The sequence below is a fragment of the Danio rerio genome, chromosome 3 (assembly GCF_052040795.2).
Source record: "Danio rerio strain M-AB ecotype USA chromosome 3, GRCz13ab, whole genome shotgun sequence".
In the NCBI taxonomy this organism is placed as follows: Eukaryota; Metazoa; Chordata; class Actinopteri; order Cypriniformes; family Danionidae; genus Danio; species Danio rerio.
In genome coordinates, this window is record NC_141023.1 from 64,400,001 (window position 1) to 64,414,167 (window position 14,167).

Consider the following 14,167-nt stretch of genomic DNA (forward strand, 5'->3'; position numbering starts at 1 on the left):
GGGCTATGATCTGTTTATGATGGCGACTGAGATGTTCTTTGGAGATACATATGGGAAAAGAGGCAAAATGGAAACTCATCTGAGTATGTACTTTACAGGAACACTTGTGTTCAGCTCTTGTTATGCTTTTTCAGACATTTTCACTCTCATGTGGTGTGTAATGTTGCTGTTTGCGATTGTAAAAGCTCTGAAATGGTTTAAAGATCACACTGCGGATAAATGCAACCCAAGCTCATTCTGGAAACGTAGCCCCGCGGACGTTTCTGGAGACCGCGATTTACGTGGCCGGAGGTACGTAAAGGCCGCGTTTACTTTTTTTCGAGCGAACGCTGCGGGGCGGTGTGGCGCCGCTCCGCCCCTCCTCTTCGCGCTCTCCGGCCGACGGCTCGCCTCCGAGTGGAGGGCTTTCCCGATGCAAACAGTTTGTCCGCTTAGCTCACAGCGTTGCGTCGGCGGAGCGGAGGCCCAGGAGGAGGAGGAGCCGGCAGCGGTGGACGACGACCGGGATCGAGTCCGGGGAACAGCAGGTTCCGGAAATCAGGTAAGACAAAAAATGGAATCTGAAAAATAAGGTGAGAACGTGGCGGGATCCGAAAACGCGGTCGAAATCGAAGATGAGGGCTTTTGCTTTTTTTTTTTTTCGTCGCTCGGCTTTAGGGAAGGAGGAGGAGAAGGAGTAAGAGGAGGACGGCCGAGTCGGCCGATCCGGCGGCTTTTCGCGAGAGAACGGCGCGGGCGTGAACGGCGCGCACTCCCGAGAGGCGCCCGAGACGCGAAAAAGCACGCACAGCGGCCTCTCGCCGATCCGCGAAAACAAAAACCGCTCGAATACGTACCTCCCGGGACGTAAATCGCGGTCCGCAGAAACATCCGCGGGGCTACGTTTCCACAATGAGCCCGGGTTGGATAAATGTTTTGTTCCCAAAAGGAATGGTGTGAGATTCTGATCTGACTTAAATGAGTTGGCAGTCATTTTTAAAGGTCTTCCTACACTGACCTATGCCAGTGGGTAAGGGTGGGCTTCCTACAAACACACACCTGTTGTCATTAATGAAATTTGTTCGTTCATTTTCCCTCGGCTTAGTCTCTGATTCATCATAGGTCACCACAGAGGAATGAACCGCCAACTATTCCAGCAGTTTTACCCATCGGATTCCCTTCCAATCGCAACCCAGTACTGAAAAACACCCATACTGGACATACAGACAGTGACACCGCTGGCCACTATGGGCCCAAGACAGCATTTCATGGGTGTCGCAGCGCAGTTCGTGGACAAAATGAAAGACGGGGGGGTGAGGGTGGAGATTGTGGACAAAACTAAAAAAACAGGTGGTGTTGGTGGTGGGGGGGGGGGTGACATGGACAAAAGTGTAGATTTTGGTTTGGAGGGGGGGTTGATGGAGATGAAGGTGAAGGGGGGATTATTGGTGGGTTCTGTAGGGGGTTCTGTTAGTCCCTAATAGTACCTCTGGGGGCTCCTAAATGGCATGGGCCCTTAGAACTGTAGAACTTCCCAACCACCCCCAGTGGCGCCCCTGCATACACACACACTTATACACTATGGCCAATTAGGTTTATTCAATACACCTATAGTGCATGAACATGCAACCTTCACACAGAAACCCTACTGGCTCAGCCAAGACTCAAACCAGTGACCTTGCTGTGGGTCGACAGTGCTAACCACTAAGCCAGGGGTCACCAAACTTGTTCCTGGAGGTCCGGTGTCCTGAAGATTTTAGCTCCAACCCTAATCAAACACACCTGAATGAGCTAATCAAGGTCTTACTAGGTATACCTGAAACACCCAGGCAGGTGTGTTGAGGCAAGTTGGAGCTAACCCCTGCAGGGACACCGGCCCTCCAGGAACGAGATTGGTGACTCCTGGTCTAGACACTGTTTTAACATCTGTTCAAAATTATATAGTAGTTTGAGTATTTGTATTTGTTACTTTACACCACTGGATATGACAAAAAAAAAAAAAAACAATAAACAAATATTTTCTCTATTTAAATGAGTAGCGGCTTGGACCCAGAAACAGTATTTTAGACGTCATGACCAAGCGGCAACCTCCCGCTCTCCCTCAGGAAGCCAATACGGAAGTAACTAAAACTGCAACTCATGCGAAATTCCGCTAGTCCTGGCCGCTCCTGGCTCCAAAACAGAGCAAATTTCAATTGAGCCCACTGTTAAAATGGCCAACTTTACAGCAGAAAAAAGGTGTATACAGCCTGGTACAAAAAAAGATTTTGGTTAATACAGGTAATATTACCCTTCATGACAACTGTGAGGGGGGTGAATTTTTTTATAACTCATCCGTTTCCTTTATATTAAGTTATATTAAGTTTGCATAATTAAGGGAGTGGCCACTTGAGTGACAGTTAGGTCTCGTTGGTCGCCGTCACGTCACCTCAGCTGAATCCTGCAGATTAGCCACTGAACTCGGCATATTTATCGTATTTCTGTGTTGTTTTATGTGGCTTTACGCAGTCAACTGCCTTTTGGACTTGTTTCCCACAATTATTAGATGGCATGTCATGCTGAGTGAACTAAATTGTGCTCACAAACCATTCACGTGGCCTCCGTTTCCCATGTGAGTAAAGTTATATACTTATATACCATCTCTATACATGTATTTGTTTTATTTAAGATCATTTATCGTTTATATTTATATTTAGAGCTGTAATGCACTCCAGAATCTATCAGATTGATTAGCTGTAGGCTCTATAACAGTCATCTGAAGCGTTGTCATACAGTGTTATGCTGGATTTTATCAAAAGTCTTACAGTAACTAACACAGACTATATCTGAAGTGTTTGGAAGTAATTCGCGTTTTCCTCCTGTTGAAAAACGTCATAAGAACAATGCTTAGAGGCTCAATGTATTACAGCAGTGTTTTTAAAAGTCTAAACACTTTATTGATATAGTGTACAACCAAGCACGTGTGGTCAGAACACAAACGAGTCACAGGTGATAAAGTATTAAGCGTTCTCCCAAGGTAAAGTGTGTCTGAACCAGGTCCAAGCTAAATGCTAGCAGGTGTCTGTAGCTCCGCTCACTCTCCGCCTCTTTGCCCTTGTTTTTTTTTTTTTTTTTTTTTTTTTTTTTATTATAGTTTTGAAACATTACATAAAGTAAAAATACAACAACTGAGATATATATTATATCCATAAACATTACTATAATTACAATAATCAAAAGTAATGAAGTAATATATAACAGGAGAAAAAAATATATATAAAAAATTGCAAAAGAAAAAAAAATAAATAAAAAAATAATAAATAAGATAAAAAAAAAACAAATATTACAAAATACTTCTATACATATAAAATAAAATAATAACTTAGGATACACTCATCGATTACAGCGGGGTATCAGAACTAGAAAAAAATTCCTTCATGAAAACTAACATTAAATCATTCTTTTTGTTTTTAATTTGCATTAGAGACTTTTTCAGATTTTCCATTTCTAATAAAAAAATATTACATTTTGGTACACATTTCGCAAATTTCTGTTTATGTATAAAATATTTACCTTGTAAAATGTAGAAGTTAACAACATACTCGAATGTTCTTTTTGTGTGTGAAAAAGTGCAAATCACATCCTTTAAAGATAGCCTGTAATTAACATTTCTTTGCCCAAATAACACGTCACTAACATCATTCCAAAATTTACGAGAGGCATCACAGTTATAGAAAAGATGAGATAAGTCTTCCTCGTGTATATTACAAAATGTGCAAGTACTCTCAATATCCATGAATTTAGATAAAGTTGCTTTGCAAGGATACATTTTGTGAAGTATTTTAAAGTGCACTTCTTTAACCTTATTTAAAAGGCAAAATTTAAAGGGTATTGACCAGGTAGCTTTCCAATTAATATTAATAATTTTTTCATTCCAATAATATTTCCCTCTAGGGGATATTTTGTGTTTAGATTGAAAGACTTGTCTGCCTCTTTGCCCTTGTTTGGTATCCCGCCGTGGGTGTGATGACACTGACGCGTGACCAAAATGGCGACGGTTGGCCGCGCCTACTTGTGGCTTCTTTTGCGCTCTTCAGAAACCTATGGGTGACGTCACGGAGACTACCTCCATATATTTTACAGTCTATGGTCATGACTCAAGCGGATTGAAGAAGACCACAAAACACATTAGGACAACTTAGCTTCAGATTCATAGCTACTAATAAAAGCGTCATTTAATTAATATAATGATTAAAAATGTTTGAATTCCTTGGTATTATTTGCCGTGATTATATTTATGGATGTGTTCTGCACAGATCTGCCTCAGCTGTAGAGGGAAAAGCGAGGAGCTGCTGAAATGTGAAATGTAGGCCACAGCAGGAGAGCATTATGTTGTCGCACAGAATTTATAAAGGCTTCAGAGCTGCCGTACAGATGCGTACAGTAGCGTGTTGTGCTAATGAGATTGTAGGCTTTGAGCGAGAGATCCAGGCTATCATTTTCACCTCGCTTCCACATCAAAAGACAGCACATGGCATACAGTATGACAATAGATTTATGAGTGAACATATCTCGAATGACATGAATGGGAAATACATATTGAAAGTACAGTATTGTAAAAGCATGTTTTGACATGGGATGGCGGAGTATGAACAAACAATAGTTTGCTTGATTTTTTTTTTATGATGTAACGAGTATTTGAAATTGCACTTCATTTAATATGTTGACTTAACACAAAAAAAAAAAATAAATAGAGAAGGATATAGTAGAGATGTATATGTAGAGAAATATAGATAATTTCCTATGGGGGCTTATTGTTTATTATTCTTGTTTGATCATCTAAATGTAGTCCTTATACACTCACCGGCCACTTTATTAGGTACACCTGTCCAACTGTTTGTTAACGCAAATTTCTAACCAGCCAATCACATGACAGCAACTCAATGCATTTAGGCATGTGGACATGGTCAAGACGATCTGCTGCAGTTTAAAGTGAGCATCAGAATGGGGAAGAAAGGTGATTTAGGTGACTAATGAATGTGGTATGGCTGATCTACTGGGATTTTCACACACAACCATCTCTAGGGTTTACAGAGAATGGTCAGAAAAAGAGAAAATATCCAGTGAGCGGCAGTTCTGTGGGCACAAATGCCTTGTTGATGCCATTGAGGTCAGAGGAGAATGGCCAGAATTTATCTTCAAGCTTATAGAAAGGCAACAGTAACTCAAATAACCCTTCGGTACAACCGAGGTTTGCAGAAGAGCATCTCTGAATGCACAACAAGCCCAACCTTGAGGCAGATAGGCTACAGCAGCAGAAGAACACGCCGGGGGTCACTCCTGTCAACTAAGAACTGAGGCTACAATTCACACAGGCTCACCCAAAATTGGACAATAGAAGATTGGAGAAACGTCGCCTGGTCTGATGTGTCTCGATATCTGCTGCGACATTCAGATGGTCGGGTCAGAATTTGGAGTCAACAACATGAAAACATGGATTCATTATGCCTCATATTAACGGTTCAGGCTGCTGATGGTGGCGTAATAGTGTGTGGATATTTTCTTGGCACACTTTGGGCCCATTAGTACCAATTGAGCATTGTGTCAACACCACAGCCTACCTGAATATTGTTGCTGACCATGCCCATCCCTTTATGCATCCATCCCTTCAGTGTATCCATCTTCTGATTGCTACTTCCAGCAGGAAGACGCACCATGTCATAAAGCGTAAATCATCTCAGACTGCTTTCTTGAACATGACAATGAGTGCACTGTACTAAAATGGCCTCCACAGTCACCAGTTCTCAATCCAATCAAGCACCTTTGGGATGTGGTAGAATGGTAGATTTGCATCATGGATGTGCAGCCGACAAATCTGCAGCAACTGCGTGTGCTATCATGTCAGTATGGAGCAAAATCTCTGAGGAATATGTCCAGTACCTTGTTGAATCTACGCCATGAAGGATTAAGGCAGTTCTGACGGCAAAAGGGGGTCCGACCCGGTACAAGTAAGGTGTACCTAATAAAGTGGCCAGCGAGTGTATATTCAAACCATACATTATTTAAGAAAAGAATAAGCAAAATACAGAAATTTATATTCAAATAAATGTCAAAAACTCTTCTTTGCTTTGTGCCTACCGAAATCTCTCAGAAAGGTCTTCCCAGTTTTGACTCTTTCGGATTATGTCCCATACAGTATTTGGTGTTATCAGTGTCAATATTGGTGCCATGCATCTTGACACTCCATAAACACATGCAGCCTGATCTCACAAGGAAACAAAAGTTGTCTGTTTAAAGGCTAAGTCATATGAGTTGACAAGTTCAGTCATAAGAAATTGACGATATTTAAAAGGAGGCGTGGCATCAAACCCCACCTCTAAACCCAACCGTCATTGTGGGATGAGCAAATCATACTAAAATGTACAAATGAGACTGAGGTCGCCACGGTGGAATGAACCGCCAACTATTCCAGCATATGTTTTACACAGTGGATGCCCTTCCAACTGGAATCCCAACACAATCTCACGGCAATTCGTAACTTTTTCATTTAGGGGCTAATTCGTATGAATTCGTACGATCTAATTCGTACAATTTAGTACGATTTGCTTATCCCCCAATGACGGTTGGGGTAAGGGGTGGGGTCAGGTGCCACGCCTCCTTTTTAAAATCGTACCATTTCGTACGACTGAACTCGTACGAATTCGTACGAATTAACCACTAAACTGGCAAAACGTAAAATACTTACGTTTTCTCGTGAGATCAGGCTGGGAATCCAGTACTGGGAAACACCCATACACACTCATTCACACATACACCCATACACTACAGCCGATTTAGCTTATTCAATTCACCTATAGCAGTCTTTGGACTATGGGGAAAACCGGAACACCCAAAGGAAACCCATTCCAACACGGGCAGAGCATGCAAACCTTGAACCAGCGACCTTCTTGCTGTGGGGCAACAGTGCTAACCACTGTGCCACCATTCATGCAAATCAGCAACTAAATCAAAAAGTTACTAATTGGCATGAGATAGCGTTGGACATTTGAGACCTTCAACAAAAGAGTGAGCAAATGATGACATACGGTAATGTTTGGATGAACCCTTTTCCTAATTTTCCCACTGTCTCCCGTTTCACATACACTTTGTATTTGTAGGACGGAAAGGTCAGCAATGAAATAGCAAGCTTTGAGCTGCACTCATGGGATAACGCATGGGTCACTTGCATTGTCTGCCCTATTCTGCTTATTTGTTGGTGATGAAGATGGTGTTTGTGAGCGCTTCGAGACTGAATGCACACACATACGCACACACAATCACACATGATTGATAGAGCGAGCCGGGGATGGGAAATTGGTCTCTTATCAGCTCTAGTCTGGTGCGCTTTGAACACATTCAGCGCAAGGTCATCGGGGCTCAGGTAACTCTGGTCGGCTCGCGGTCGATAATGGACCACAGCGATGGAGAAGCTGTTCTGCCACAACGCTTCAGGCACATTAATACAACTACAAACAATTTCTCCGGAATTTATTATTCACAAGCTAGCGGTTCCAAAGCACACTCATAAGGAAATATGGCTCTCATGCTGTTTATCCTGCACCACAAAAATGCCACTTTTGAAACATTTGCAATGGATTTTTTATGGAAATTGATGTTAGCTTTGGTTGATGATATAACTGCACCGTTATCCAACTTTCTTATTTTATTTTCAGTCACTACTACAGTGATTAGTGTTACATTTAGGGGCTCGTGTCCATTGACATTTTATATCAGTAGTTTACTTTTGTTCTTGAAACTTGTTTTTAAAACACACTTACTATGGCAAGAAAAAGCAAGACACATGTGATTAGGTGATGCTCTCTATGCATACTAATGTTGAAGCAATCAGAGTCTAGTTCACACTACATGATTTTAAGCCCAATTTGCAAGCTCACAAACAGATCGGGCTGTGATCCAGTAAAAGCAGTCTTTATGTGTGAACTACTCAACGACCATGCTTAATGACTCTGGGGCTGAAAATCTAATATCTAGCAGGCTAAATATTTCAGACCAGTCATCCAACTCAACCCCAAGTGGTGTCCGGTGTAGTGTTGAACTACAGCCAATGAGAGACCAAGTCATGGTCAGATTATTTTGTTTGGTCTAGGTTTTTAAGAGTCTGGTCTTAAATACACCTCTGGTCTTAACCGTTCTTGGTCTTTTTATTGGATTTGATGTGGGGCTTAGATGGTCTAATCTTAAATACACATCTGGACTTGAATATTCTTGGTCTTATTATTGGGTCTGGTCTAGGTCTTGGAGGTCTAATCTTAAATACACATCCGGACTTGAATATTCTTGGTCTTATTATTGGGTCTGGTCTAGGTCTTGGAGGTCTAATCTTAAATACACATCCGGACTTGAATATTCTTGGTCTTATTATTGGGTCTGGTCTAGGTCTTGGAGGTCTAATCTTAAATACACATCTGGACTTGAATATTCTTGGTCTTATTATTGGGCCTGTTCTAGGTCTTGGAGGTCTAATCTTAAATACACACCTGGACATGAATATTCTTGGTCTCATTATTAGGTCTTGTCTAGGTCTTAGAGGGCTAATCTTAAACACACAATTGGACTTGAATATTCCTGGTCTTTCTATTGTGTTTGGCTTGAGCCTTAGAGTTTCTAGTCTTACATACAACTCTGGTCTTGAAAACTCTTGGTCTTATCATTGGGTTTGTTCTGGGTCTTGGAGTTCTAGTCTTAAATACACATCTAGACTTGAATATTCATGGCCTCATTATTGGGGTTTGCCTGGGTCTTAGAGGATCTGGTCTTAAATACAACTCTGGTCTTAAATACTCTTGGTCTTACTATTGGGTTTGGCTTGAGCCTTAGAGTTTCTAGTCTTACATACAACTCTGGTCTTGAATACTCTTGGTCTTATTATTAGGTTTAGTCTGGGTCTTGGTGGGTCTGGTCTTAAATACACCTTTGGTCTTGAATACACTTGGTCTTATTATTGTGTTTGGCTTGTGTCTTCAATGGTCTGGTCTTGAATACACAGCAGTTCTTGATTAGTCTTGGTCTTATTGTTGGGTTTAGTCTTAGAGGTTTTGGTCTTAAATACACCTCTTGAATATTCTTAGTCTTCTTATTGGGTTTGATCTAGATATTTAAGGGTCTGGACTTAAATCTAAGTCTACACATCTAATATTGAATATTCTTGGTCTTAATACTGAGTTTGGCCTGGGTTTAAGAGGATCTGGTCTTAAATACAACTCTGGTCTTGAATACTTTTGGTCTTATTATTGGGTTCGATCTGATTCTTGGAGGGTCTCATCTTAAATAGACCTCTGGTCTTGAGTAATCTTGGTCTTATTATTGTGTTTGGTCTAGGTATTTAAGGATCTTCATTTAAATACAACTCTGGTCTTGATTTTTCTTGGTCTTATTTCTGGCTTTGGTCTAGGTCTTAGAGGATCTGGTTTTAAATACACTTTTGGTCTTGAATTCTCTTGGTCTTTGGAGTTTGGCCTGGGTCTTGGAGGTCTAGTCTTAAATACACCCCTGGACTTGAATATTATTGGTGTTATTCTTAGGATTGATTCTTAGAGGGTCTGGTCGTAAATACACCTCAGGACAATTTCTTCTTACTACTGACCTAGGTTTTAGAGGATCTTGGTCTTAAATACAACCCGGGTCTTGGATACTCTTGGTCTTATTATTAGGTTTGGTCTGGGTCTTGGAAGGTCAAGTCTTAAATACACCTCTGGTCTTGAATATCCTTAGTCTTATTATTGGGTTTGGTCTGGAGTTTAGAGGGACTAATCTTAAATACACCTCTGCTCTTGAATATCCTTAGTCTTCTTATTGGGTTTGGTCTGGAGTTTAGAGGGTCTAATCCTAAATACACCTCTGCACTTGAATATTACTGGTCATCATTGATATTTGTCTGTGTATTCTAGCGTCTGGGCTTGGATATTCTTGGTCTTGTTATTAGGGCTGGTCTCTGTTGTGGAAGGTCTGATATTGATTAAACCTCTCGCATGGTGCAAACCAGAAATTATCAGAATTTACAGCTACTGTATAACGAGCAGGGCACTGAGCCAGTCAGAATTCATGGCAACCCAGTATGACTCCACTGAAATAGAAACCAAGCGGTCGATACAATTTTCTGACATCCATAACTTTATTGTGCCTCACTAAGAGGACACGGTGGTTTTGCCACCGTTAAAGAAAGCCAAAACTATGGAAATAAACTTTATACCACAAACACTACTGTTTTACTTGACCTAACCCAGAACACTTCTGTAATAAAACTGTAACAAATTGTACTTTCTGTCACAGATATTTCTGTGAAGACAGCCAAAAGAAATGATTTCTCCAGAGCTGACAGGAAGAAAAACTATTTAAAAGGTGGCTTTACAATTTCGCAATACTGACATCCGTAAAAAAAAAAAAAACATCCGGCTGTGTTTTTGTGGAAATAATCAGCAGTCTTACGCAGTGATCTGCATTCGGACCTCTCTGCTGAAACAAGCTTTCTTACAATGTGTGTGCGTGTTTAGTCTGACAGAGACAGAGAGAGTGAGATAATAAACCGAGAGGCGCACACTCCAGTACACAGCAAAATATGGGGACCCAAAACAACTCTATGGGTGTTAATTTCAACACTTTGAAAGTGTCTCATGGGGTCCACTCAAAACAGACTTAAATCAACACTTTCAAAAGGGTTGGCACATTGACACCGAAGTAAGGGTTAATTTTAACTCAGGGCAGAGTTAAAAAATGTAACTATATTTAACACCACCTGGTGTAATATATTATTTTATTCAACTCTCTTGAGTGTAAATATGGTAAAAAGGTCAAATAGACTGTAAATTACAAAATAAAAAAACATTTTATTTGAAAACATTCACAACTTCAACAATTCATTCAATTTTTAAAATGCAACAATGTCAAATTTGCTTTAAATGTTTTATTAGTAAAGACAGTATCAACAAAATATGATGTCCAAACTTGATGTTTCATTAGAGCAATTTGAAAGTTCAATATATCGTCACTCATAGTTTTCTTCTGAACGCATAGTTTTCTTCTGAAATTACATTTTAAACAACTTGGCGTGCAAATCTTTCACTTCGGGTGTTTCCTTGGTCCTCCATATCAAACACAGCAGTTTAAATGAAGGTATAAATGCTGTAAACTTGTGTGAAAACAAACTGGAGTTAGGAAATCTCATCAAGCATGTCCTGTGAATGAAGTGCTTCCCAGCCACAGGATGACCTTTTTATCCATGACGATGTACAGTAGTAGCTGCTGATCGCTCGTCTGGTGGTTCCTGATGCACAAATATACTGTAGGGTGATGTTCATCTAAGAACTCTTCAAGACTCCAGCATGACTAAGAAAAATGTTTGAAAACAAATTGCAGTCAAATTCTATGATATATTTAAAAGAACATTTAAGTAAATAAAACATTCAAGAAATCTAAACTCACCTTTTGAAAATCTTCATGATGATCCACAACTTGACTCTCCCAGCTGGTTGAGGTGACAGGATATGGAAAAGTAGAAAAAACACATACATCACTGTTGGATCTCCAAAAACAATTAGGTTAACCACTATGACTAGAACTGGGAAAACAGGCAGCTGTCTGTCCAGAATCCTGAATTTAACACAACACTTGAAGCAAAATTTAGAGGATCTTAAAATCTTTTATATAATTTAGTGATGCTGACTTCCCCAAAATATTGGCCACAGTGTAAAAAATATTCATAAACTTACAGTTTTCTGTAAGCGTGTGCGTGCGTGTGTGTGTGTGTGCGTGTTTCTTTACCAGATTCAACTTGTTAGGCCCTTTCAGGTCCAGTATTGACGCCACCTTTCCTGGAGTCTAGCAGATGTTTCAGGTCCAAATATAATCTAAAATATTAGGATAAGCAGAAGAGGAAAAGTGCAAAGCAAACAGCAAAACATTATTTAAGTAACAGTTCACCCACAATACAAAACTTATCACCTTCATGTCATTTGTTATTCTTTAATGCTCTAATACCCTCTCAGCTTATTGTAAAACAAATACAGAACTTTATTAAACATACCTTCATTATTATCACCACATATGACCAAGAAGATGTGCTTGGTCATTTCACCAACTCTGGAAATACACCATCCGTCTCTAATCAGCCACCGTCACAGGGTCTTGTGTTATTGTACAGAGAACAGTGGCTGTTAAAAAACAACAACACATTAGTATCTAACACATATGCATAACCTTCAGATAAAAAAGAGAGATGAACATCACAAAGTATGCCTCACACTTTTTCAGATATCTTTTGATTCAGATGTTGATTATTGATAATAAATCTACAAATCAAACCTGTATCATCATTAGGCTGCTCAAATATGAATCAGTTGATTAATTTTACAGACAGGTGGCTGTTTACAACGCACTAATAAAACGGAAATGTTGTGTACATGCTAAGTTTAGCCTATAGTTTTAAGCACAATATCATGCGGGAGAAAAAGCTTGACTAAGATGTTCCTGACAACAGATATAGCCTAACTTACTAACGTCAGACATCCGGAGTTGGGAAAAGTCATTTTCGGGGGATACAGAGTTGATTTGCGGGAAGTAGCGGGAGAGATGAGTACCTAAAGAGCAATGGGATGAGTTGCGCGCGACGTACCTGAAGAGCTGGGAGGGATGCGGTGGAGAGGGCCGTGCAAAGTGTTTAATGACCGGGCGGGAGACGCGCGATTTCCGGGAGATGATCATTCATTTGCGGGCATCTAATTGGGCATCTGGGAGTCTCTGTGCATTTGCGGGATAACGTTAACGTTAGTCCCGCAACTTCCGGGAGACTTCTGTAAGTTAAATGTCTGAGAAAGTGCAAACGCGGTCATTCAAAGACATTAATGTTAACATTCCGACTTTAATGGTTGTCAACACTTAATATAATTCAAGCGTACGTTATCACACGAGTCTAAGTTATGGACTAAGTTAACGGTATATGGACGGCCACGAATGAACCAGTTTAAAAGGGCCGCGGTGTTTAAAATAACCAAATTAACGTACACGAATAACAAACAATCATTTGTTTCAGTCAGGAAGCCTTTTACAAGTAAGCATATGTTCATTTACTCACCAGATATGTTTTAGAAACTCTCCAGAGCTTATGGAAACCGTCCTGTGTTGCCGTTAGCATCCGGGCAGAGTAGGCTAAGGTTAGGCGGCTCCGGGGATTCCCTCGCTAGTTTGCTTGGAATTAAAGGAGAAGTGTCGATTTTATTTTACAGATGGGTAACAACGCACAAAATGGCATTCTTGAAAAGAAGTCAATAGTAATGCAGTTAAGCTAGATACACAAACGACCATGAATGAACCGCAGAAGTTTAAAATTGTAACTCCATTCTAAAGTTATTAACTTAACAACATGTTTACAACTGTATTTCCTTAAAGAAAGTCAGTAAAATACCAACATTTAGGTAGTTTGACTCACCAGTTGCTGTTCTAAATCTCAGATGGAAAATGGCGTCTGGAAAATTCTTCAGTGACTGGGGCTGCATGAATTCCCGGATGTTGGAAATAACACCACCAAGTGTTGAAAAGATAACTCCTTGATTTCGCACTGAATAAAATCAATTTTAACTCTTATTATATTCATTTATCAAAATCTAACTCTTTAACGTCAACACTTTACTCTCAAAAGCTTCAACACCGAGAATTTAACTCTGATGAATTTGCTGTGTAGGCGGCCGGCTGCATGTCGTACTCTTCAGCTCGGTTATAAGTCTTGTGTGCCAGTGTGTGTGTGTGTGTGTGTTTCTTATCCGTAATGCATCCAGCAGATGAAGAGAGCAGATACATTGACACTCATAAGTCACATCACTCCACTGTGAGCTGGTCTCAGATCAGGGGCAGGAACAGGAAATAAGACGAATGGACAAACAGACACATACAATGAATTGATGGAACTCTGGTAGCATTTGAGACACAGCAACCATTTTATCTGGATTTGTAGAGATTAGTGAATATTTATTATTACGTTTGACAGAAAAAAAATTGTAGCGTATGAATTAATCAAGTTTGTTTTGCTTGACCGCACTGGGAATACTATCACTACCAATAGTATTACTTTATTTTCATGGTCCCTATTGACTACATTGCAACTACATGTCAACTAATACTGCCATTAGAGTATTCGTAGAATCCAAGGTTGGGGTTAGGG

The 14,167-nt window shown here is 40.2% G+C and overlaps 1 long non-coding RNA gene across 2 annotated transcripts; it reads right to left on the reverse strand.

Annotated features, from left to right (window-relative positions):
- Nucleotides 1-10,821: 10,821 nt before the first annotated feature.
- LOC141381319 (uncharacterized) lies at nt 10,822-13,498 on the reverse strand. Of its 2 annotated transcripts, none has more exons than XR_015481393.1 (6): nt 13,439-13,498; nt 13,085-13,197; nt 12,038-12,164; nt 11,776-11,861; nt 11,437-11,479; nt 10,822-11,340 (listed from the first exon to the last, which is right to left on the reverse strand). It is a non-coding gene; the product is annotated as an uncharacterized LOC141381319 (long non-coding RNA). The 2 variants fall into 2 exon arrangements; XR_015481394.1 differs by having other exon boundaries at nt 12,626-13,197.
- Nucleotides 13,499-14,167: the final 669 nt, after the last annotated feature.